The following is a 27,171-nucleotide window of genomic DNA, read 5'->3' as shown; positions in this document are numbered from 1 at the left end:
TAATTCCACTTCTGTATATTATCTGAAGGAAATGAAATCCTTCTCTCAAAAATATATCTGTACCTCAAGTTTATTGCAGTATTATTTATAATAGCCAAGATACCAAAGCAAGCTGAACAACGTAAGGGTTTATACACAGATGAAATGTTTAATGGAACTGTGATAAATATTCATATATATTGTATATAAGTGAATAAAGGAAATACATATATATGAACACATAAAGGAAAAGTGATATATATTCATATATATCCACATCATATTGTGTGGCAATATATATATTTAGCTATACAAAGGAGAGCTTGCATTTACAACATAGATGGACTCTGAGAGCATTATGCTAAGTGAAATTAGTAAGAAAGAGAGACAAATATGGTATGATCTCACTTATATGTGGAATCTAGAAAACAAAACAAAAACTGCACTCATAGATAGGAAGAAAAGACTAGTGATTGCCACAGGAAGGGTGAAATAGGTGGTGGTGTAAAATAAATAAACAAACTTCTAAAACAAAAAGCACCTGGCCCAAATGGCTTTACTCCTGACACCAAAACGATTTCACTGGTGAAGTCCAAATAGTTTTACCAGGTGAATTCTACCAAACATTTAAGGAAGAAATTGTGCCATTTATCTCCAACCTTATACAGAAATAAAAATTTTGAGGTAATGCCTCCTATTGCTTTTTATGAGGCCAGCATTTCCCTAACACCCAAACCAGGCAAAGACATTATTTAAAAAAAAAAAAAAAAGCTATAGACAAAATATATATGATAAAACACAGATGCAAAAATCCTCACTGAATATTAGCAAATTAAACCCAACAATATACAAAAAGAATTATACAGCACAACCAAATGAGATTTATGTCAGGTAAGCAGTCAGTTCAACATTCAAAAATCAATTATTATAATCCATCACATTGACAGAGTAAAGAAATCAGATGATTATATCAATAGATGCAGAAAAGTTTTGACAAAATTCAACACCCATTCTTGATAAAATCTCCCAGCTAAATAGAAATGGAGGAGAAATTCCACAACTATACATCACAGAGAACCTACAGCTAATATCATATTTAATAATGAGAAACTAGAAGTTTCCCTCCTAATATCAGAACAAGGCAGGATGCCCCCTCTAACCAACTCTATTCAACATTATCCTGGAATTCCTAGCTAATGCAATGAGACAAGGAAAGAAAATAAAAGGTATAAAATTGAGAAGGAAGAAATAAAACTTTGCTTCTTGCAGCTGACATTGTGTTTTATGTATAAAATTGCAAAGAATTTACAAAAAAACTCCTGGATGGAACTAACAAGTGATTATAGCAAGGTTACAAAATATAACATTCATATAAAAAAGCCAATTACTTTCCTATATACCAACAAAGAGCAATTAGAATTAAAATTTTAATTTAATTAGAATTAAAATTTTAATTTATAAACACATTATTTACAATGCCATGAAAGAAAGAGAAATATTGATACTTAGGTATAAATCTAAAAAAATATATACTACATACACACACACACAAATATCTAATATATATATAAAATATATGAGAAAAATGATGAAACACTAATGAAAGAAATAAAAAATCTCAATATGAATGGAGAGATATTTTATGTTAATGGATAAGAACTCTCAATATTGTAGAGCTGTCAGGGTTTCCAACTTGATATTAGATTCAAAGCAATATGAATCAAAATTCCCACAAGTTACTTCATGGATATCTACAAATTGATTCTAAAATTGATATGGAAAGGCAAGGGACCAGAATAGCCTACACAATATCAAAGAAGGAGAAGATATTGGAAACACTCATACCACCCAATTTTAAGACTTGCTATAAAGCTGCAGTTATCAAACAGTATGTTACTGATGAAATAATGAGCAGATCAATGCAACAGAATAGAGAGCCCAGGAAGATATCCATATAAATATAGTCAACTGATCACTGACAAAGAAGCAAAGGCAATTCAATGTGAAAAGTACAGTCTTTTTAACAAATGGTGCTGGAACAAATGGATATTCACATGGAAAAAAGATGACTTCAGACACAGATGTTACATCTTTCACAAAAATTAACTAAAAATACATCATAGACTAAATGCAAAATGCAAAAATATGAGACTCCTGTAAACTAATGTAGGAGAAATTAGGTGACACATTGGGTTTGTCAATTACTTTTTTCTTCTAGATTTCACCAAATTTGTAAATCTACTTGTCAAAAGACAACATTAAGAAAAGGAACAGGTGAATCACAGATAATAAAATATTTACAGAATATACAACTATACACATATCCAAAGTGTGTAAAAAACTTATACAACTCAAAATAAAACAACTCAATTTAAAATTATAAAATTATTTGAACAGTACCTTGAAAAAGTCATTACAAAAAATGACTGAGATGGCTGAGCTCACCAAAATGGTGTTTAGTATCATTATTCACAAAGGAAACGCAAATTTAAGCCATAACAAAATACCATTACAGCTACGTACATAAAACTAACACAACCAACAAATCTTGGGTTTGTCAATGACTTAAAAAAAAAAAAAATCACAACCATGATCCATGAAAGAAAAACTGACAAGCTGGACTTCATTAAAACTTTCAAAAATCTTCTCCGTGAAGGAAACTATTAACAGAATGAAAAGTCAAGCCACAGACTTGGAGAAAATACTTTCAAAACACAAGTCTGATAAAGGACTCATAACCAATACACACAAAAAACTCTTAAAACTCAGTAAGGAAGCAGCCCAATTTAAAAATGGGTAAACGCTCTGAATAGACCTCAGTAAAGATACGCAGATAACAAACAAGCATATGAAAGATGTTCAGCATCTGGGGAACTGCATATTAAAACAATGAGATGTTCAGTTCAGTTCAGCCGCTCAGTCGTGTCCGACTCTGTGATCCCATGAACTGCAGCATTCCAGGCCTTCCTGTCCATCACCAACTCCTGGAGTCTACCGAAACCCATGTCCATCGAGTCGGCGATGCCATCCAACCATCTCTTCCTCTGTCGTCCCCTTCTCCTCCTGCTCTCAATCTTTCCCAGCATCAAGGTCTTTTACAAAACACCTATTTGATGAGCTGAAATCTAAGACACTGCCAAGGGTGTGGAGCAACTGGAACTCTCATTCATTCCTGATGGAAATGCAAAACAGTACAATCACTCTGGAAGGTGATTTAGAAGCCTGGCAGTTTCTTACAAAGCTAAAGACACTCTTCCTATATGATTTTATCATCACACTTTTAGTTATTTACCCAAATGAGTTGAAAAACCTGTGCATGGATGTTTATGGCAGCTATACTCAAATGGACAAACCTTGGAAGCACCAAGATGCCTTTCAAAAGGTCAATGGATCAAGAAACTATGGTATACCCATATAATGGAATGTCATTCAGTAATACAAAGAAATGAACTACCATTCTGTGAAAGCTGTGAAGAAATCTTAAATTTATATACAATCTACAAAGGCTATATACTATATGATTCCAACTATATGCCATTCTGGCAAAGATAGTACCAGAGGCTTGGATCTAGGGAGAGAAAGGTTAATAATTGAAGCAAGGGATTTTTAGAGCCGTGAAACTATTCTGCGTAACATTCTAAAGGTGGATACATGACATTGTTCATTTGTCAAAACCTACAGAACACAAAAGGTGAGCCATAACATAAATTATGGCCTTTAATTAATAATAATATATCAATATTGGTTCATCAACTCTAAATGTATGACATCAATGTTAATAATGGGAAAAACTGGTTATGGGAGTGGGAAGAAGGGGTGCATGGGAATTGTAAATACTTTGTGCTTAATTTTTCTGAAAACCTAAGTCAGCTGTAACAAAGTCTGTTATCTTTTAAAAAGCACATGAAATTTTGGAATATAATTTAAGAACATCTTAAGCAACAGGACCTTTTTCCAAGGTCAGGAAGGAGCTACCTGATACAGAGCCAGGATTCACATGTGCTCTCATGAGCCACTCACTACACACTTAAGGACATGATGTAAGTGGGAGAAGCTGGTATCACTAGAAAGAGTCAGGAATATGATTATCACATGAAAAAGTACAGATATTTTTCCATCAGATTCTTTCCTTGACACATGCTGCACAACCATTTTAAGGGCAATGCTGTTTCATTTCCTTGTAACTCTCATGGTGCATTCACACTCTTCAATATTTGTAAAATCAGTATGGTATAGTGGGTCAGGGGCTTCCCAAGTGGCTCAGTGGTAAAGAATTCACTTGCTGACACAGGAGACACATGGGAAAGATCCCCTGGAGGAGGAAATGGCAACCCACTCCAGTATTCTTGCCTAGGAAATTTCATGGACAGAGAGCCTGGCAGGCTGCAGTCCATGGGGTCACAAGGAGTCTGACATGGCTGAGTGACTGAACACACACAGCACATTGTGGGTCAGAGCAACAGCTCTGGAGTGAGAAGGCCTGGGTTTAACTTCTAATTCCACGACCCATTTGCTGAGTGATTCTGGGCAAGAATTGTCCTATCTCTGTGCCCTGCCTTTCCCATTTGTAAAATGAGTTATAGTAATATTACCTATTTCATGGAATTGTGAAGATTAAAATAAATTCATGTGAACTGTCTAGAACACTGTCCTTTTGGCCTCTCTCCTTTTGGAGATGCGTAAACACATTAATGTATCAAAGCAGGGGTCACCAACCTCCAGGATCTAATGCCTGATGATCTGAGGTGGAGCTGATGCAATAATAATAGAAATAAAGGGCATAAGAAATGCAATGTGCTTGAATCTTCCCCAAAATATCCTCATCCCCAATGCATGAGAAAACTGTCTTCCAGGAAAGAAGTCTTTGGCATCAAAAAGATTGGGGACCACTGTTAAGGGTTTTGCTGAGTCCTATACTAAAAAGAGTTCTTAATGGCAGTTTTTAAGAATTCATCTGACTAAAACAACCGCTTTCTTTTTCAACTAATGACTATTGGTATTCTGCAGAACGGATGCTAATTGGAAAACACTTTGGGCAACGCTGGACTCAAGCATCAACCCTCTCTGCCCATTGTTTACTTCCTTGTCCTTTTCTCTTCTCATCACCCAGGAGATCTAATTAAGAACCATAGTCTCTTTTCTAAAGACCTCTGTATTATCGGGGGGAGTTTTCTCTTAAAGAGAGAGAGATCTGGAACAACGTAACACTTCAGTGTCAGCTGGTGGATAAGATTTCCTCCTGCTGTTTGTAATATTCTCTCCATCAGAAACCCACAACAAAAGAATTGTAAATAGCTGGGTAGATGCTCACTAGACTGATCTAGTTGGGATCCGTTCCATGTCACGCATTGAGTGCTGGCAGTCTGTAAATATTCGACAACAATAGGTACCGAATACCGCATGAAACCATAGAGGAGTTTCCTGATAAGAATGCTCAGGGGGCAGCAAGTACCAGGGAACTTCACAAGAAATGAAGAGAGTTGAAAGGAAGCCAACATTTCTAGAATTGTTTTACCCTTCTTTCTGCTTAGAAGAACCAATCACAACAAGGCCAAGTTCCAAGCAAACAAAAACTAGAGAACAACAACAAATATGTATTAGGAAAGCAACACTGCTATGAAAGACAAGAGAATAGCCACTATTTCTTGGTTGACTCATAGTGTTGTCTTTAAAAAGAAGTCCCAGTTTGAAGGATGAGATCCAGTTTCCAGAGTCGGGAAATATATACCAGACACAGGGCACCCATGAGGCTGTCAAAAAGAATTAGAGCCCCTCTGAATTGGGAAAAGGCACTTCTCTTGGTGGCAGAAAGACTTAACTTGCTCAATGGCATGTCAGTGTTCCCACACACCATAGAGTCTCACATTCTACAGATGAAAGACATTATCCCACCCAGGAAGATAGCAGGAACTCCCTCAAATAAATCAGAAGATGTCATTCTCATATGGACACCATTTGTGGAGTGTTTATACAAAATCTATGAAACTTAATAGGCTGGAGAAAATAATAATAAAAAATCTTATTTTTTTAAAAAAAAAAAGCAAGTAGGAAAAATAATTCAAAAGGTTTGTAGTTGCCTCCAAGATTTTAGCAATGCCATCATTTCTCAAATTATGTTCCTAGGAACATCAGAATTGAGCAAGAGGATCTTAGAAGAAAACATTCCAGGGTCCAATTAGCTCAGAATAGTCTGTGCTTTAGTCCCTGGTGGTGAATGACATGTTAAGGACTTTGAAAGTCTTAGCCTGAAAATTAAAAAGACACCCTTCTTTCATTTTCTTTCATCCTAACTTTCCGCAAATATCTATGAGCCTATAGCAATTTTATGTAGGCTTCTATTAAACTCATTACAGTCTGCTATAGTGTATTATGATTTTCTCTCTAGCTATCAAATTCTATTCATCTTTAAACTGGGTGACTCCAAGTCAACTATACCTTCACCTCCTTATTGGATCAGAGAAGGCAATGGCACCCCACTCCAGTACTCTTGCCTGGAAAATCCCATGGATGGAGGAGCCTGGTAGGCTGCAGTCCCATGGGGTCGTGAAGAATCAGACACGACTGAGCAACTTCACTTTCACTTTTCACTTTCATGCATTGGAGAAGGAAATGGCAACCCACTCCAGTGTTCTTGCCTGGAGAATCCCAGGATGGCAGAGCCTGGTGGGCTGCCGTCTATGGGGTTGCACAGAGTTGGACACGACTGAGGCGACTTAGCAGCAGCAGAAGCCTTATTGGATGGGCCAAGATATTTCATGGGTACAGAAATGTTTTGAGAGGCTTAGAATGTCTGCACAAATATGTCCTGGGTGCCATGCTGTAAGGCTTGCAGAGTAGGCCTGCCTTGACTGGAAAAGTTGAATAAATAGTTGAATAAATCTATTTAGATGCCACTCTTGTTGGGTTTTCCTACAACCCAAGATTTCTTTTCTTCCTAAACAAAATGTGGAGCAGAAGATGATAAACATTGTGGTTTGATTAAAGAGGAAAACGACAAACTTTATCCAGAAGGACTTATGACACAAATATTTTCCAGAAATGGCCAGTTATATATTTCCCGTCCCAGGTGCTCTTCCAGAACATTGCCCTTCCCCTCCTCTTGAATCTAAGTTGCTTTGTGAGTGTTCCAAAAAATCAAGATGACAGAATTGGTGCTAAGTGACTTTCCATTAAAAGAGGCAGTTTTTGCCTGGTTCTCTCTTTCACCGGCTGTAAGAGTAGGATGCTCACTTGGGGAAAAACTGTCACCATGATGGGAAAACAGTTCTGAATATTCATCGCAAGGGCTGATGTTGAAGTTGAAAGTCCAGTACTTTGGCCACCTGATGTAAAGAACTGACTTATTTGAAAAGACCTTGATGCTGGGGAAGGTTGAAGGCAGGAGGAAAAGGGGACGACAGAGGATGAGATGGTTGGATGGCATCACTGACTCGATGGACATGAGTTTGAGCAAGCTCCTGGAGTTGGTGATGGACAGGGAGGCCTGGCGTTCTACAGTCCGTGGGGTCACAAAGAGTTTGGACACGACTGAATGACTGAACTGAACTGAACCTGATGATGGGAGCCCAGACTAACTCATGAGGGAAAAACACAGGAAGGGAACCATATAGAGAGGAGCTGATTCCCCGCCCCACTACTGGTTGCCAGCATCAATCATAATGCCCTCAGATGCCCTGGCCCCCAGCCCAAAGGGCCACCACCTTTGACACCTAGTGGAGGAGATCTGAGGTATCTCTGCTGAACCCTCCCCAAATTGCAGATTCATGAGCAAAATACAGTCTTCTACTGGCTAAACTATTACACTGAGGAGCAACTGTTATGTAGCCATAGCCATGTGAACAGGGCTCCATAAAAGGAAACGTCCAGGAATGTTGCTGGCTCCTGGCATAGGTTGATCAGGACTCAAACAATGTCATCAAGGCCGCAGATTTCCCCTCTCTATCTCTTGGTCCAGCTCTTCTTTGCTGATGCTTTCAACACTCTAAACCTTTCTGGAGGTGAGACACCTATAGTGAGTCAAATCTTTGCAGATCAGTCAGGTATAGAAAAGGTCTCCTCCTTTGCCCCAGGAATCCCAACAAAAGCTTCAAACTCCTTTTCTGTCTATAGTAAGGTCAGGTATCCATCTCTGACCCAATCATGGAACCAGAGAATTTACTGACCAGACCTGATTCATAAGCCCACTGCACTGGAGATGGAAAGGGTGGATGGAGCTCCGGGAAAACTAGAAGCACTGAGATTTAGAATTTAGGGTGAGATGAGCTCCCAAAGAAAAAAGCAAAGGTTACTATTGGTAAAAGACTGCTGGAATAGGAAACCAAAAAACAAGTACATTTTTAAAAAGAAATTAAAAATAGATTCTATTATAAGCACCACTCTTAATTAAAAAATAAAAGTGAGTATCTGTTGAGTGCTTCCTTTTCACAAAGCTTGTGAAAGGCATTCTAAGTGGTTTTGTGCATATGTGCTAAGTTGCTTCAGTCATGCCCGACTCTGCAACCCATGGACTATAGCCAGCCAGGCTCCTCTGTTCATGGGATTCTCCAGGCAAGAATACTGGAGTGGGCTGCCATGCCCACCTCCAGGGGACCTTCCTGACCCAGGGATTGAACCCGTGTTTCTTATGTCTTCTGCATTGGCAGGCAGGTTCTTGACCACTGGTGCCATCTATGAAGCCCATCTAAGTGCTTTACATGTATTAATTCATTAAAAGCCTCACAACTTCTATGAAGTAAATACTGTTAATATTATCACTTTACAAAAAAAAAAGAAAAGAAAAACATGATGTTAGAAATTGGCCAAGTCTGTATGGTTAGCAAATAGCAGAACTGGAATTCCAACCAAGCTCTCCTGGCTCCAGAGGCAGCATTTCAGTCACTGTGCCAGAGTGACTGGTGATACCTTTAGTGGATGCTAGAAACAGAAATGAACAAATGGGGTATCGAATTGGAGAAACCTTTTTACTAGAGGAAGACAAAAACATGTAACAACATAAAGGCAACTTCATGTGCCCATTTCCCTAAGAAAAGTGAAATGATACATTTGATCTCTAGGAAGAGGCAGTAATATTGGCACCTGGGACAGGGGAGGTTACATTGTGCTACCTTTGAAATAGAAATGGGATTTTGCCTTAGGAAGGGTAGGGGAGAGAGGGATAGTCAAGGCAGGAAAGATAGTCCAGGAGAGGAAAGATGATATGTTTTTCTAAAAACTATCCAGAGTTATTCATCCTTTCAAAATGTATTTGCTGAGCACCAGGCACACTTGTAGGGACTTAGAATACATCAGTAAACTCAACAGATAAGGACCCCTGTCCCTCTGGCACTTACGTGCTGTGAGCACATCATGGATGCCACCTTTGCTTCAGCAAGACTGAACAGCTATCTCTATGCTGGGATGGCCCCCTTGTCCCCCTCATCCAAGACAGCTAGCTGTGGCGTGTTCTGTATTTCCCTAGAGTCCCCAAAGAAGAGAAAGGGCAACTTTGATCTCAGCTGTTGCCGTCTGCAGAGAGCCAGAAAACAACCAGGAGGGCCTGGTTAAGGGGCCATGAACAGAGGTCTTTCCCTTTAGGCTAAGCTTGTTGGCCTGTGCTGACACAAACACGGAGAAGGCTCCAGGCAGAGGGGAGGCTATGGGGCTCCATTCCTCACCGGTGGCTCAGAGGTCCAACTTGGAGAGGCTGGCTGGGCACGGATCATGCAGGGAAGAGGACAGCACTTTAGTTCTCAGTAAATGACAAACTTTATTAGAGGAGAGGAAAGGAGCAGACACATCCTGTTCTTTCCCACAGTTCCTCAGGAGGAAGGCAGAGACCAGTCAGATACAGGCAAAGGGAAGAACAAATGTCTCTTTTCCCAGGATAATTGAAGTGGTCTGTACTGTTTTATTACGCAAAAAAAAAAAAAAAAATCCTCCCTCCCAACTGGCATCCTCAAAATTGTGCAATGAATATTTCCAAGGAAAAGTCACAGTATACAATGTGAGTTTTAAAGATAATTATTTTTGTCATCTCTTCTGGAATCTGAGTTCTGGGATCCGATTCAAAACTTGAATCTCCAAAAAAAGAAAAGTATGTCTACTGGCTTTTTTTTTTTCTCCCTGAACCCTGGACAGTTACACTCAATGCTCTTTGTTTTAAAAAAAAAAATTCTCACCCATCACACAGTAATCTCATCATTCATTCATTCCACAAACTTGTTTATAGCCACAGGTATGGTCAGGTACTCTTCTGGGCAAGGAAGCTATAGGATGGATGAGACAGACTTAACCCTTGTCCTGGCAGAGCTTAGTCTAGCTCAGAACTTGTGTCTGAGATGGATGAGAGAAGTGTGCTTTGGAGAAGAGGGACAAGCCCTGGACTAGTTAACATCCAGAGTTTCCCTCCATAGGACTGCCACATGGCAAGGCTGGCATTAACTTCCTCCCTCAAGCTTGTAATCTGGTACCCATTCCCACTCTACCAAGCCATTTAAATGTAATTTTATCAGAGCCCATTGTGTAAGGGTGAGGAAACATAAGCACCTATGAGGGTAGCAGGCCCAGACAGACTTCTCCAAGAAGGTAACTCTACGACCTTGTCAGCTCAGCCCCTAGACTCAAGATCTGGATTGCCTGGCTTCATCATTTGTTAGCCATGTGACCCAGAACAAGTTACTTAATTCATAACATGTGACAGTAACTCTCATTCCTAATATTATACCCATTTTACTGATGAGGGAACTGAGGCATGAAGATGTTACTTCGTGTAAGGTGTACAAAGCAGTATTGAGCATATGATAAACTCTTCAGTGTTGGAAGGCCACCTCTGGACACCTGAAAATCATTTCTCAACAAATATTTTCTGAATGTCTACTATACCTGGTACTGTGGATGTAAAATCAGTGCAAGGCTGGGGGAATCCTTGTTCTCATGGAGGTCACATTATTCAAGTGGAAATACAAAATTACATAAAAAGGTAAAGGTTACTATTTATTAGAATAGCTTATTTCCTGTGTTTGGTGATGTCTTCTAAGTGATATTTCTTTGCTATTCCAATTAGGGCTGTCATGACACCTGTGGAGGTCCTGGCCCCAAGGTCTGACCAGAGAACAGGAATGACTCTCAAGTGGTTCGTCCATAGATGACCCATGGAAGGATGGGGTGTTGTCATGGAAATGCAGGGTCAGCAAAAGGAGGGCTTTCCTCTTTTTGCCACTGAAAAGCCCCCACTGCCCCACTCTTACTATAAGCATGGGAGCTCCATATCTATGGAGGCATAAGTACATTGCTGTTTGGACTGCGATTCCCTCCAGAGGGAGACAAGGGAGCCTGTTGTGGTGCCTTCAGGGGAGACCTTCAGGCAAACTCCCTCCCATACAACTGACAAATGTCATATCTCATTTCTAGAACCCTCAGATCACAGAATCTGTGAACTACCCTTCATCCAGCAAACACAACTTTGCAAAGAAAGCAGGCTGAGGCAGCGGGGTCCATTGGCTTTCACTTTGATTGACAGAGCAGGTGCTTGGTCACTGTGGAAAAATGACGGATAGTACCGAATTCCTAACTCTGAGCTCAAGATGATATAAGAAAAAATGATTGGCAACATGGAATACTAGATATCAGGAAACAGGATTTAAAAAAAAGAATGAGACATCTTTAAATATATAGCTTTTGGGCACTGAATTCTGTCACCTACTGTCCCCACCACTCATATGATATGCGTGCACATTATAATTAACAGCTGTCAGATTTTGAGCATGTCACGTGAGCCTGACATTCCTCATACTTCATCTAACTTAATTCAATTTAAAACATCATCTTCTGTCATTCTCACTACCCCTCCCCACGCCACAAACACATAGACATTGCTACCCACATTTTACAGATGAAAGGATCAAGACTGAGCGCAGTCAGATAACCTGCCAGAGGTCTCAGAGCTAAACTGTGAGCGCTGAACGTAGGCTGGCTTGATTCTAAAGTCTAGGCCCTTCGCCACCACCAGATACTGCTCAAGCACCAGAAACAAAGTGAAGGTGAACGACAAGCTCGTAGGAAGGCAGTCTCAGAAAGGGAGAACAGGTTTTCCAGACGCAAGGACTGAGCTGCAGGGAAGCCACACTGAAACGATCAGGCGTCTTAAGCAGTTGGGGCATGGAAGGAAAATGAGAAGCCATCTTTGCAGAGGCCCTCATCAAACACCTGATCAAGTGACAGGGTCCAACACAGCATTTTTGTTTGTCCAGGGCTGTGCTGGGCTCTGCAGAAAAACTGGCACCTAGGGCCCGCCCACACCTTACCAAACAACTGAGAAAAGTGCTCAGAGCAGGAGCCAGAAGACCTGGGCTCTAGTTTTGGGAACAGCAAGGACAAGAAGGCACTTTCCATGAGCCCCCAGAGCCTCTGGCTTTGAAAGCCAGCGGGCTTAATTTTGGGAGCTCACAAGACTAGAGGAAATAGTCTTCACTCTTAAATAACACATGCAAACTCTCACAGGCACGGGGACAAGGGCAAGAGCAGTAATCTGATAGGAACCTGGGCCAGACCTACCTGCTGGTCGCAGAGAGTCTCCTGGAGAGGCAGGGTGGCCGTGGACGTGCACGCTGGTGTCAGGCATGTTGGGGGCTGACGTTCAGCTGCGTGAACACTGCTGCCACTGTGAACTAACATTTTGGCTTCTTAGTGCCAAGGCCTGGCACCACCAAACAGCCGTCAGGTGCCAGTGCTGGGTCACTGCGGTCTGAACAACTGAGTGAGTGAGGACTCAGCCCCACCCATCAGCCAACAGGCTAAACACTAAAGAGCCCACACCTGCCGCTAGGTGTGCGCATATACATGGGTCCAGCCCCCCAGGGAGCCAAAACCCAGCTCCACCCACCAATGGACAGACACTGGCCCCACCTGCCAGGAAGCCTACAGAAGTCTCTAGGCCAGCCTCAACCACCAGGAGGCGGGCCAGGAAGCAAGAAAAGTTAAGACTGGCAATGTGGGCCACACCTATCCTGGGAACCGCCTGGGCCCTGCCCTACCCACTAACAGGCCAACATGACTTGACACCATGAATCCTGTATGCAACTGTGTCAAGGACTGGCACTCCCACCAAAATCTGACACAACTTTGGGATCCCTGGGCCCTGCAGCCAGACTCCAGGAACCAGCTCTGCCTGCCAGTAGTCTGGTACTAACCGCGGCATCTGCCATTTATTATACACTTTAATTCTAATCTAATGCTACTGCTGATCTGACAGGAGGTACCAATCCACTGCCCAGAGGTTGAGGACCCCTGCCCTAGAGCATACAGCTTGAGTGATGAGAGGGGAGTGCAGAGTTATGATGCATAAGATGCCTCCTACAGAGGTCACTTCTCCAAGGTCAAGAAACATAACTAACCTACCACATACATAAAAATACAAACTGCAACTCAGACAAGTAGAGGTGGCAGAAGAAGGAACAAAAGGAACAAGATAAAATCCCAGAACAAAGTGAAGTGGAGATAGGCAATCTACCCGAGACGGAGTTCAGAGTAATGATCATAAAGATGATCAAAGAGCTCAAGAGGAGAATGGATGCGCAGAGTGAGAAGTTAGAAGTTTTTAAGAGAGTGTTAGAAAACATAACAAACCACCAAGAAGGTACTTTGCCTCTGTGCCTTGGTTTCCTTATGAGCAGAAGGAAGAATTTCAACATTCCATAACACTGTGACTCTATTACTAATATGAATGAAGCTTCAGTTAATTAAAAAAAATATATCACTTGCAGAATTCAATACCTAAACAGGAGCATTTCCCAATTCCCTCAACCGCTTTCAAAATAATTCAAGATTCTGCTGAAAGTCCTGCTAATTCCAGAAGATCTACTACCAAAAAGGCTTCTCTCCTTCCCTGGTGCCACATCCAAAACACCTTCCTGCCAAACAAAGGAGCCATGAAGAATAACACAAGAATCACAATAATCATCACAAACGTGCTGACCAACAACAATTGCAGGTGTGAAAAATGATCTGGTCTTGTTCTGAATGCGTTATTACCTCCATTAATTTGCTAACCCTCTAGTGAGTGCAGTGATAGGATTCCACCACTGTCTGATTTCAGAGCTACCCACCTCATAAGTGTAAAGGCACAACCTGTGGCTGCCAGCATACCTGCCTCATTATACACCTTGTCCATCATGTCTCAGTCACCATCCCAACCTCTTGCATCCCCTAGTCCTACTGGGATGCTGAGTCTGCTATGGAGTAAAAGGTGTAGGGATGAGGGCTTCAACTTTCCCTTCTCGTGCTTAAAAAATTCTTTCTTCTTAATGAAGAACTTAAAGTTTTCTCTAGAAAATTACTCATAGCACTGTCCTTAAAATAAAAACTTGGTGTCAATCATAGTATCTACCAATCCATAGGCACTGGAAAAAAAGTAGATATGGAAAAAAAGTAGATATGGAAAAAACTGATTCTTGGTAAGAACATATTTTAATATTGAGAGAGGCAATTCTTGGCCAAAAGTAGAAATGGGGGTACTTCTGTGTCAATGACCCCAATAAACTCACAGCAATCACAGCCATATGGATGGAGTTTCAGTATGGCTCCTTCTGCAACATTTATCTCTTGGAATGCAGCTTGTCCTCAAAGAAAGAAAACTAATTTTGGAGTCTTCACAGCTAGGTTCTGTCGCCTGCTAGAGCCATTTGTCCACCACCTACTTGAGCTCTTGACTTCTGTCCTAGGTCGGGAGGTAACTAAGAGCTCAAACTCGATGTTCAGAGAAAACACTGGCTCTGGGCATGGAGTTTGCTTCTGGTTACCTCATTTCAGAGGCCAAATGCCCAGTTCTAACAACCAGATTGTGCTTTAATACCACATTCTTTTGGAACTGCAGCTATGCCCCAGCTTTGCTGAGGTATCCTATCCCTGGAAGTAGAGCTCAGGTTCTTGTGGCTGCTCTCCACTCAGGGGGGCTAATTTCTGGATTCATTCTTTGACTTTTCCCTTCCTTCCCATTAGCAAACTCTACCTGTTCACTTGCAGCAATATATAAATTCTTCCCTGGAGCATCCCTGTTTGAGATACTCTGCTTTACCACCTGCCTGGACTTCTAACACTGGAAGGGGAGGCCATCAAGCTAGAGGTCAAGGGCTTATACACTTGCCCCATTTTACTGCACTGAGCACTACAGGAGCTTAAATGAGGAGCACGGAGGAAAGGCAGGAAAACTCACTGCTGAAATTAATGTGGACTAGAATCTGAGTCTAAGGAAGAGGCAAAAGTTGGAAGAAGAGATTTGATAGCTGCTGCAACCAGAAAGGAAAAGCGAAAACCTTAATTAACTAATTTTGCTAGTCTATGGTACAGACAAAATTCTAAACTAGCAGGTTATAACTGAAAAGGCTAAGGTAAGGTAATAGGTAAGGTAACATTCAGGCAGAATATTTTGGGGCATTAGACCTAAGCACAAAAAGAAAAACACTCATGCTAGAAATAGATGAAATCACCTTGTATTCATAATTTATAGGTAAGAAAATACAGATGTAATATATTCTATCGTTTAACAGAACTTTATAAAACACCTACAGTATACGAAGCCATCTTTCAGGTTTTCTACTCAAATAAAACACAGATTTGTATAACATAGAACAGTCCAGAGACAAAGTACAACAGAGGATTGTGTACAAATAGTAAGACATTAGAAATCTTAAAAATTCACTCTCTCTGCATTTATAAGGTGTGTGTTGGTTTATCCAGTGGCAGTTGCTTCCAGAACAGAAAAGAAACAGGCGCATTGTTCAATCTAGTTGTGCTCATTTGTTTCAAAGCCACATTCCTATGGGATCTTTAATGTATCAAGTTATAGAAATTAAAATGTGTGTTTCTGCTGAAAAGGAAACCTCCAGATTGATAAGTTGGTGCTGGCCTGCCCTTGATTTCAGTGAATGTCGGATTCTTACTGTTTCAAGTTCTGGCAGGCTCAGGCCTGGCTCAATCCAGAGAAATAAGGAGATCTAAGACTGCTGTAGCCATAAACCAAGATGCTTCATACAGGGAGTTACAACTGGGAACAGATGGTGAGTATTTCACCAGGTAGGGTGCAGCCCCCAACCACAATCACTCGCGCTCTCATTTCTGGCAGTGAAAAGCTGGACAGGACTCTAATGGCTGGCTAATGAGCATGATTAAACCCTGGTAATGACTCATCCTGGGAGAAAATGTTCAACCCTGCAGAATACATTCTGCTTTATTATCTGTGAACTTCTCACTGATGGGGACTGGAGATTGACGGCCTTCTATTACATGGAGGTTGTGAGGTTTGCTGGAAAACGGGAGGTGCCTTCAAATTGTCATGGCTTGTGATGCTCACGGGCAGGTAGGAAGGCCCCCCCTGGGGAAGTGCAAAGGATCACCCCTTTCTTCCCCTTAAAACACCAGCCTGTGATCTGGCAAGAGGAGCAGGGGTTGAGTCTAAACAGAAATGCGTTGTTTTCTGCATAGATTTGATTAACACCGTGCTGTCGAGTCTTTACGGTCAGGTCAGATTATATTACAGTCATGACAAGTAGTTAATGAATTTACATTGACTAATCCATACAATGCTAAAGATTTTTCTGTCAGGATTAATATCCAAAATGTGCAGGACACTGTCTGATGTATGGCTCTGCTTCTTGCACCGACGTGGCCCATGGCTAGTGTTTAATGTCCCGTGATTGGAGCTAAATGACAGACGAGAGCTGGACACTGGGATTCAGGATTGTTTGGAGAATTTTGTAAACAAAAGCCAAAGATGTTCTTATTCCTCTCTGATCAGACACCTGATATCTTGCTTTTTTTCTCCTCAAAGAGCCCAGGCAAGCACCTTGGAGAATCCTCACAGAATCCACAGCTCTCTGGAAATGGCAGTATGTTTTTCTTACTCTTGGCCCCCTCCCTGTTTAACTATTGCTTGCCCTGACCCTTCATTTCCTCTTCTATGTCTCCTCATCATGATGCTGACCACTTGTCTTATTTTTCTATACCACTATACCAAACACAACCTCACCAGCCCCTCCAGGCTTCCTCAATTCCAGCCATAGCATCCTTCCATGAATTTGAGGCCTGTTGATGGCCATCATCAACAGGCTGGTGGAAAGCCATGGCATCCTCATCTGGACGGTAAATACCAAACTATAGTGGGCATGAGACTCAACTGCAGGACACGTCAAGCATGCAATTCACCACCCAACCATTAGGTCTGCGCTGAGTCCCATGACTTTGCTTGTACATGAATCAAGTAGCACAAGGGTTTCTTCATGTTCGACAAAAGCAGTCCAGGGTCCACACTATAAGAATCAAGGCTGCCACTTGTCTAGTCATCTCCAGCAGGTCCCTCATCCTTGGAGGCAGTGTCTGCACTAAAAAATTTATTGACGGGGTGATGTGGACAGATGCGGTCAACGAGGAATCAACACTCTGAGAACAGACTCCTCTAATACCATACAAAATTCTGGTCTTTTCCACAGCTTGCTTTAAGCCTATGAAAATCAAAAGCCCCTGCATATCTTTACTTTCAACTTCTGGCTATCAAAGGTGGTAAAAATGTATCATATCGACAAATTTAAAGCCCTTGCTTGAGAAAATATCTAGGGAAGAGACTAGTGGGAAATGAACAGTGGACAGCGTAAGGAGAGCGGGGCGCCTAACAGTGTCACTGACTGGAGCCTCCCTGTGGCCATCTTTAGTTCAATTAGCTGCAAGTCCAGGTACAATGAAATGTACACAGGTCCAAGAAGCTTGGTTTTTACTTTATACCAGTGGAAGCTAGAGTAAGAAGTAAGAGAATTATCACTATAGTTCAGGACATGGATGGGTACCTTGAATCAGGCCTATCAAGGCATAACTCTATGACATGTTGGGAGGGGTATTAACCTCCACTGAGGGCCTGATAGGTGCTTTTCAAGCATCACTGCTTTTGTTGAAGCATCACTCTTTATAAGAGCCCTGTGTGGTGAGTAAATCTGTACTCATTGTCCAGTTGGGGAAATTCGGGTTCAAAGAGTCTGACCTGTGGCCTGCCCTAGATCACGCGCATAGCGTTGGCAGGATAAGGATTTGTCCTCGGGTGAGTCTGACCATCCTGCTGTAAAACTCTGTCTTGAAGATCCTGAAGATGTTCACTTGACCTAACACTGTGGACACTTTCTGTCTGAAAGTCAGTGTGGCCACTTTTTAACTCTTGCCTTCGTGTCTTCTCTTCTCAGGGATGATGTTGTATTTGTCAGACCTCAGCTGGCTCCTCACGATGGGCTAATGCAACATTATCGAGAGTATCAGACCAACAGTATGTCATTGTTACGTTAAATGATTATCCGAGACCAAGGTCTTCAGTGTTTTCTTCCAGGGAAATCTCAGTTCTGTAACTACATAATCACGTATATATTAAGTTTACTCTTAGAACTTTTGAAGGTTGGGCGGAGAATGTGCTATTTTCCTCTCATACCACTCGATTTGCACGTCAGTTCAAACGCCTCCTCCTCCCTGAAGCTTTCTTGATTTTTATCACTGACATTTGCACCCTTCGCTCTGTGTCCCATTTGGCTTTGTACATCACCACGTTCTGCCACTGCAATTGCTTGGGTCCATATCCATCTCCCCTATCCACACTGTACATGCCTGTACAGAGGAAAAGCACTGAGTTTTGCTCATTTCTGTTCAAAGCCAATGTTAAATTAATGTTGACTGAATTCATAAATGGGGAATAAACCATGTAACTAAGTGGATTATTTCCCCAAGGCTTAATATGGACCACAAAACTTTGGTCTTTCAGATTCTGAGAACTCAAATAATCACAAATATGCCTTGCAAGGGTTGGTCCAGAGCCCAGTGTTGGGAGAAATACCAATGAATAAGTCAGCATCTTGGCCCTAGGCGACTGAAGTCTTACCCAGCCAGGACCCAAAAGGGCAGATCTGGGCAGCTGGGATGTTGAATTCCCTCCTTGTGTCTCTCTCCCCACAAAAGGCCTGTTGTTTTTCACTGAAACCCGCCAGTAGGCATCTTTTCTCTTATTTCATGCCAAATCAGTGACCCTGTGCTGGTCCTTCCACAGAAGGGGCCTGACCCACTGCAGCTTTCTCACCCTGTCTTCTCTGAACTGCTCCCAATGGTTTCGGTGGCATTTTTCACTTTCCAGGGGCTGAGGCGTGGCCTGGAAGGGCCTCCAGGTTCACGTCAAAGGACTGTCCAAGCCGTGGGGCTGCAGCACCACTGGGCTTCCAGGAAGGCTCATAAAGGGGCCAGTTGTAACATTCACACTCCCTCAGAACACATTCCTTGTGCCCCAGTTGGTTTTGGCTGAGGGCATAGTTGGCCAAGAACAGGGAGGCAGACACATTTCCAAAATCCAGCCCGTGTGACCAGGGCACTGCAGGGACCTGGGCGGAAGGCCTCCCTTAGAACCAGCCCCATCCTCACCCACCCAAGACAGCTTTCTTAAGCTCCCTGGCATTCCTGGCACAGTCACTCTTTAATGTCATTTTATTTTGACATTTTGTGATGTTTGTTTGCATGCTTGGGGCTGTTTCTCCTGCTTTGAAAACTCTTTTTGGGGATCAGGTTTTAGATTCTTTTCAGAGAGAAGAAATCTCTGTGGTCCTTCAAGCAGAACTGTTGAAAGGTCTTGTTTTTCCAGTGATTACCTTCTATGAGAGGAGAAAAGCATACCAAAACCATGATTTTGTTTCTTTAGGCTTGGGGCAGCTGGAGAAAATGCTAGTTCTGGGTCTAACTTTGGAATCAGTCTTTTTCAACATTTACTCATTTGACTTGAAGTTATTCAACACTTACCCTTATATTTGGCATTTCACTAGGCACCAAGGTACTAGAAAGGAAAATGAAGTTCTTACTCTTGGGGAGATTCCAGACAAAATGCAGAAGTAAAATCTTCACCCTAGAAAGAGCAGGAGCATAACTGCCAAGGAATGATGGTCACTCTACACATGAGTTCCTTATGTGGAACCCAGGAATTTCAAAGTCCACAAAGGAGGTTCTGTATGTAAGAGCGTTTATGTGCATATGTATGTGTGAGATATTTACAGGCACAGAAACACACACACATATATATGCTTTCTTTTCTGAGAATAATAATCCATAGTTCACTGAATTCCTCAAAAGGCCCCCAGATAACTTCCACATATTGGAAGTCCGACCTTCTTGTTTGCATGTTGGAGCTCGATTCCCAAATCTGACTCTTCAGGTTAACATATGCCAAAATGAGCAAATTCATTTTGTCTTTTTTTTCCCCTTATTTTTTCACTCAATATCTTAGATTCTGATCCAGAGGTTGCCTGTGCCAGATTGCACTTGCTCAAGTCTTATAAATCTGTATTTTTAAAACACAAATATTTAAGTGTGAAAAGATCATCTCTCTTTCTCTTTGAGGATATGACTTTGTTAATAAGCATCTTTCCCTCAAAAAAACAAAAAAAACAAAACCCTGCAGTATCATTGGTAAAGTCTCCATTTCCTCCCTTGGCCAGATTATGAAAATAACATTTTATTTCAAATGAAATAATACACAGAATACTACCTGTGCAACTGTGATTGTATTCAATCATAGATGATAATGGACAGTATCTTAACTGATTCCTTTCCTTAGAGAGGATATAAGTTCTCCAAAGTAGGGAAAGAGTTATGTCTTAATATGGTTTAACAGCCAAAGGTTCTGGTTTAACGAGAGCCAACAGTCTATCCATCAAAACTCTGGTCTCCTAGCCTCCCCTTGACCATCTCTGGTGACAGGGTACATCGTAATTTTGGAGACTGTCATGTTGGTCCAGGAGGCTGCAGTACAGAATCAAAATGTTAATGAGACTTCCTGGAATTATGCAATGTGGTGGCCTTGATATGGCTATGAGAAATTTCTTCCTTACCCAACTTTGCTAGGTCCTTACATCCTGGACCTGGGTTCTGCGGTCTAGGACCACCTATTACAGATTGTATCAGTCTTATGAAGGGATTGCTTCCAGCAGTAGAAGTTTCAGCTTGGAGTCTAGTGTCAAAGAGAACTGAGGCATCAAACCAATAAGAGAATGAAGGCGTTTCTAGTTGACCCTGTGCTGAAAATGGAGGACCATGGAGAATGGTCCTAATCAGAGGGACCCAGAGCTTGTCAGCTCGTAGTTGTTGGGAAATCATTCTTAGTTCTTTTCTTTTGACGTCTGATCTCTTGTGGCTAGTTCTATGGTTGATTGCCTTAGTACATAGAGCACAGCACCAACAAAACAATGGTCATATAGGTAATCCCTCCTCAGATGTACGTATTATTGTTATTCTTTTGCCTGACCACAAGTTGCACTCTTTATTACCAGACAGATTTTTCCCTCTCTCTTTAACATGCAGACTCATACTTTCTTTTTCTACTACCGAAACTCTCAAAAGTTTCAGTAGAAGAGTATGAGTTACTGAAAATATAAGCAGGGGATCTATAATTTGAAAGTAAAGCAAGAAGTCATTCTCATCTCCTGTCTGATCCCCCAAGTCCACCTACAGTATCTTTGACCTGTATTTTCCCAGCCTGACCACAATAATAACTACTCTCGTTGCCATTATGACTGTGACTTATTGAATTCCTATGATGCACGCATTATCTCATTTAAGCTTCCCAACTACCCTGCAAGATGGGTACAACCAATATATACATTTTACAGATAAAGGAGCAAGAGTTGAGAAGAGTTAGGTAAAATCCCCAGGGCCACATGGATGTTAAATGGCATTGGCCAAATTTTAAACTGAGCCTGACTCCAAAGTGTCTAACTCTTAGTCATGTTCTCGCCTATGCTATTTTTGCCCATGTCCAGTGAAAGGGGCTCATTCTTTTTAAGTGGTGATTTTAAGTTCTTTCTCATACAAATTCACTTTCTCATTCATCCATTCCTCCATTGAATAAACATATTGAGTTCTCTGTTCTAAGTACTGAACTGTATGTTTCTATAAATACAGATCTTCCAGATATGCTTCATTCAGCTATCTGAACCTGCTAAGTTTGTTCTTTAATCAAAATGCCCCCTGTTCCTTCAAAGGAAAGCTTTCTCAAAGAAGCTCTCTTATGACAGGGACTCTGGTACATCATTTTCAAACAGTTGCCTAGTTTCACAGCAAAGAATAACAAACAGAAATGACTAATATTGAGAATTTACTATATATCAGCTACTGTTTAAAGCACTTCACATGACTTAACTAATTTCATCTTCACACCAAACCTATGAGATACTGTTCCCAATTCACAGATGAGGAAACTGAGGTTCTGAGAGGTGTAAAAACTTGCTCAAAGTCATTTGGATAACCAAATCTCAACAGTCTTGTTCCAGAGATCACACTTTACCTCTTACAGTATTTTTTTTTTTTTATTATCTCAGGAAGGGTAGTTTCAAAGTCTGTTTTCTACCAGCCAAGGCCAATCCCTTTTCAGCACAGTTCCTTCTGAGAAGCTTCCTTTTCCTTCCTGGGTCCACTGAGTAGGCTGTCAGACTCATGATAGATACTCCTCAGCTCAGCAGCCCTCAGCCCCTGCTTCTCTATGCTTTATACTCAAAATCCTCACAAAGCCAATCTCTGCATCCAAAACCCATGTTTCTCCTCTGCTTCTAAAGGCACAATGCACCTTACCCTCCATCTTATATCTGCAATTGTCTTCCCCAGGTCCTCTGCTGAGGGGGAAAAATGAACAAACACTCCTCCTTTAATCACTCAGCTGCACAAGGGTAACTGAGCACACTTAGAAAACACTAAACTCTTAAAAATATGCATTTCTGAAAACAGCAGATATTTTTAAAAAGTTAAACCACTTATATTTTAGTATCTGCCACAAGTCCTTCTTAAAAACAATTAGTTAACATTTACTAGTCCAGTCATTCTTTATAGGAAAATGCTTTTTGAACCTCCTAATTATGTATGAGAGAGTTTTCTCCCCAAAGAGAAATACTGTGCAAACTTAACAGCTCCTTTAGTCGTAATTTAAAGATGATTCTTTTTTTCTGAACATGTGTAATTTATGTTTGTGCATTAATTCTGTAATTAATGGTTATAAAATACATCAAATATGTAAAGTGCTGCATAAGTGCTTAATTAAAATAAAAACAAAAAAGTGATAATAATTAATTGTTCATCCCAAAGGCTAGACAGTATTATAGTTCACAGTGACTATCAATTAATATTCCTATTGTTAATAATATGTTCAACTTTTTATGTAAAACAGAACATGTTAAAATTTCCTGATTAAATAGAATCAAAAGAAAAAAGTTCCTTAAAAATAAGGAGAAGTCTCAGTATCATTCTTTGGAAAACAGGGGTTCCTAAATGGTCCCTCCTTAGGAATCCTTCAAATAGAATGCTCAACTCAGACACTTCTATCAGGGAGCTCCCAGTCATTAAATCCAGTTCTCTTGCCTGACCACATGATCATTTCCAACCTGGTTATTGCATAGACGGAGCCTCTTGCATAAACAGCTTTGAAGCTGCCGAGTCAAGTGTCACATGCCACTTTCTCCAGTGGACACAGAGAAAATAATATTAATTTCCTCTCTCATTGCCTTATTTGCATCAGATACCTTAGGTGCCTAATAAAAGCTAGTTTACTGCCCTGAAAAAAAAAAAAAAAAAAAAATATTTTCATCATAGAAAGCCGCTGTGGGAAAACAGCTTTCAAATTTTGCATTTTAATCATTGGTTGAATTTAGCTTCATCATAAAATTTTTGACTCCAAATTATACTATTATAATACCACATTTTCAAATTACCATTCCTCCCCAAGGAATCCTGAAGTTACAGCCAAACCCAAGGACAGTGATCTTAGTTATAAATATAGGTTCATTTGTGTCTTAAATGGCTAATATGCAATAAGGTGCCTACTGTGTGGAAAGAACTGCTCCCAGGGCTTTGGAAATACTCTTTTTGATCACTTGACAAATCTGTTGAGTTCTCACTGTGTGCTCAACACCGTGTAGATGCTAGAAATACCACACAGAATAAAAAGCAGGTGCAGGTCCAGCCCTCTAAGGTGCTCCCCATTCAGGGAAGGATGCAGGCATGAAATCAGAACTGCAAACCTGAGGAGTGCTGGAAAGAGCCATGCTTCTCAAGAACCAGGTCTGGCATCTACTCTGCAGGCCTAACTGCCTTTCACTGCTTACATTCTCTCCAGAAGCAGTAGGCTATTAAGGAGAGACAAATAATCTTATTTTGAAAAGTGAAATATAACTTCCTGTCACTATGCTAATGAAGCAATAAAGCTAGAATTCATAAAGTACTGTATTTAATGAAAACACTGCCAAGATAGAGTGTCAATATGCTACATTCTAGAATAGCCACCCACACAGAGCTCTTTCTTCTGTACATACTTTGGCATTGAGTCTTACACTTGTTGATCTCAAAACTTTTAACCCTTTGATAGAAAAATCCCTGTTCTTAGTAGATTAGCATATCTCAGACTTGGAGAACCACCTGGACTCACTTGGGCGGCAGTGTCCTTCTCTCCATAATAGAAATACAGTGCCACCCCTTAGTTAGCCATGTTGACCTTCTGGGCCAGGAATTTTAATCTGAGGTCCATGGATAGACTCAAAGGATTAATAAACCCCAGAGACACAAGTACATTTTACATACCACAGAGCTGTCTTGGAGAGGAAGAATTCTTTTTCATTTTACCCTCAAAATGATCTATCCATTCTCAATCATGTTTTAAAAAGTACTCTGCTTATAAAGGGCTTCTCTGATAGTTCAGTTGGTAAACAATCTGCCTGCAATGCAGAAGACCCTGGTTCAATCCCTGGGTCAGGAAGATCTGGTAAGAAAGGGATAAGCTACCCACTCCAGTATTCTTGGGCTTCCCTTGTGGCTCAGCTGGTAAAGAATCCACCTGCAAGAATCTGTGCTTATAAAGAAGTTATCTTTCCTCCATTGTATATTCCTGCCTCCTTTGTTGCAGATTAATTGACCATATGGGAAGGGTTTATTTTGGGGAATTCTATTCTCTTCCATTGATCTATATATCTGTTTCTAGGTGTGTGCTAATAACATGGTGTTTTGATTACTATAGCTTTGTAGAATAGTTTGAAGTCTGAGATCATGATATTTCCAGCCTTGTTCTTCTTTCTTAAGATTGTTTTGGCTATTTAGCCAAAGAAAATTAAAACACTAATTTGGAGAGATACAGCACCCCAATTTTCATCACATCATTATTTACAATAGTCAAGATACGGACCTAGCCTGTGAATGGATAGGAAGGACTCAACAGAGAATACAGACCCAACCTATAAATGGATAATTAGGACCCAACAGATAAGTTGGATACAGAAGATGTGTTATCTATATAATTACACACACACACACACACACACACACACACACACAATAGAATATTACTCTGCCATTAAAAAGAGTGAAATCTTGCTATTTGTGAGAACATTGTTGAACCTGGAGGGTATTATGCTAAGTGAAATAAGTCTAAATCAGACAGAGAAAGACAAATACTGTATGTTTTCATGCATATGTATAATAAAAGAACAAAACAAATGAACAAATATAATGAAATAGAAACAGACACAGAGAACAAACTAGTGGTTGACAGAAGGGATGGGGGTGGAAGATGGGCTAAATAAATGAAGGGAATTAGAGGTACAGACTACAAATTATATAATAAATAAGTCACTGTTATATAATATACAGAGTATGGAATACAGTAAATGATACTATATTAACTTTACATGGTGAAAAATCTATAAAAGTATCAAATCAATATCTTATACAGTTGCAACCAATATAATATTGCAAGCAAACTATACTTCAATAAACAAATAATAAATATATAAAGAAATGAAAATAAAAACCATTGCCCTTTCCAGGCTCCTATGTAGATTTCATTAATGACTCAAATTCTTCACCTTTGTCTCTGTGTACATTTTGTTCATGGGACTGTGCAATTCCTGCTGCTAAAGAAGTGGAGTCTATGTTCATACTCCCTGAATCTGGGCTCAGACCCATGACTTGCTTTCATCCATGGAATGAGGAATTTAGTGTGTCAGTTCCAAGCTTAGGCATCAGGAGAAAAAGTGTGTTTCTGCTTGGTCTCGTTGGCTTCTGTCATCACTACAGGATAGATATGCCTAGGCCAGCCTGCTGATCCCACAAGGAGGATGAAGAGTCCTAAGGTACTATAACCAAGGTGTCTCAACAAAGCCCACCTCAGGACAAAGCCCTCAGACAACCTTCAGACACATGTGCAAGCCCAGCTGAGATGAAGCAAACCTACTCTTCAGTAGGAACACCCAGTTGACCCACAGATATGCAAACTATAATAATAAATGATTGTTGTTTTAAATCACTGTGTTTGGGAAAGTTTGTTACACAGCAGTAGCTAACTGAGCCACCACTCAATACTTAAGGAGAGTAAACCTCTGGAAAGAGCATTTGGGATCTGATACTCTTACCAATGTTGATATGGTCTCAAGTGCAATCTTTGATAACTTTTCTCTGTTGTCCCCACACAAGGCTTGGGGATAAGGCCACAAGTTCTTCCTCTAGAACTGTTCTGTAAGTGTTCTGTAGTGAGCTCTCCTTACCCACTTTGTCCCACGTCCTGTGAGCATTACTCATAAATGATTGTAGGCAGGATTAATGGGAAATGGGAGATTTCTGTTCACTCAGGTTAATTTCAGGAGAGGACATTAGCAGAATGGAAGTGAGATGATAATAGAACATAAGTGCTCTTGAGTTGCCAAGGCCAAAAAGAGGAGCCAGCGCACTGGCTGTGGTTAAGAGGAGAGCAGTTCTTTGAGACCTTTTCATTTGTCGTCTTGATTCTCTGTAGGATGTTTCATTATACTAAATGCAAACTCTCTCTGGCAACATGGCCCTTTGGACACAGTTCATCATGTAATTCCATCTATGTGGTCAATTTTTTCTACCCTTCTAAAGCAGAAATGTGAGGGAGGAGGGTCAGCTCAACTTCCCATTGTCCACTGATCTTCTGAAACAGCCCACAGATTACATTACAACCTAAACAAAGATTTCAGTGCCTCCGGAACACCCAGTCACACCTCTTCCCTGATCACCATCTTCCTACATTGTAGCTATGTGACCATGAACGAGTCAGAAACATCTTTCCATGTTTGGAAACCTAAGGAACTGGTTCGCTACATGACTTTTATGGCTTGTAATCATAGGTTTCTCTGATTTGTCTAATCTATTCAAGAAGATTCA

At 40.9% G+C, this 27,171-nt stretch overlaps 1 protein-coding gene across 1 annotated transcript in view; it reads right to left on the bottom strand.

Moving 5' to 3' along the window:
- Positions 1–1,404: 1,404 nt before the first annotated feature.
- The window catches only part of LOC129620857 (leucine-rich melanocyte differentiation-associated protein-like), a 745,168-nt gene continuing 719,401 nt past the window's right edge, over positions 1,405–27,171 (bottom strand). The window contains exon 7 of the mRNA XM_055536634.1: positions 1,405–3,151. The gene's annotated coding sequence lies outside the window, so the exon portion shown is untranslated. The remainder of the gene's footprint in view (positions 3,152–27,171) is intronic.

Source organism: Bubalus kerabau, chromosome 1 (assembly GCF_029407905.1).
Source record: "Bubalus kerabau isolate K-KA32 ecotype Philippines breed swamp buffalo chromosome 1, PCC_UOA_SB_1v2, whole genome shotgun sequence".
NCBI classification, from domain to species: domain Eukaryota; kingdom Metazoa; phylum Chordata; class Mammalia; order Artiodactyla; family Bovidae; genus Bubalus; species Bubalus kerabau.
This window is presented reverse-complemented; position numbering and strand designations above follow the sequence as displayed.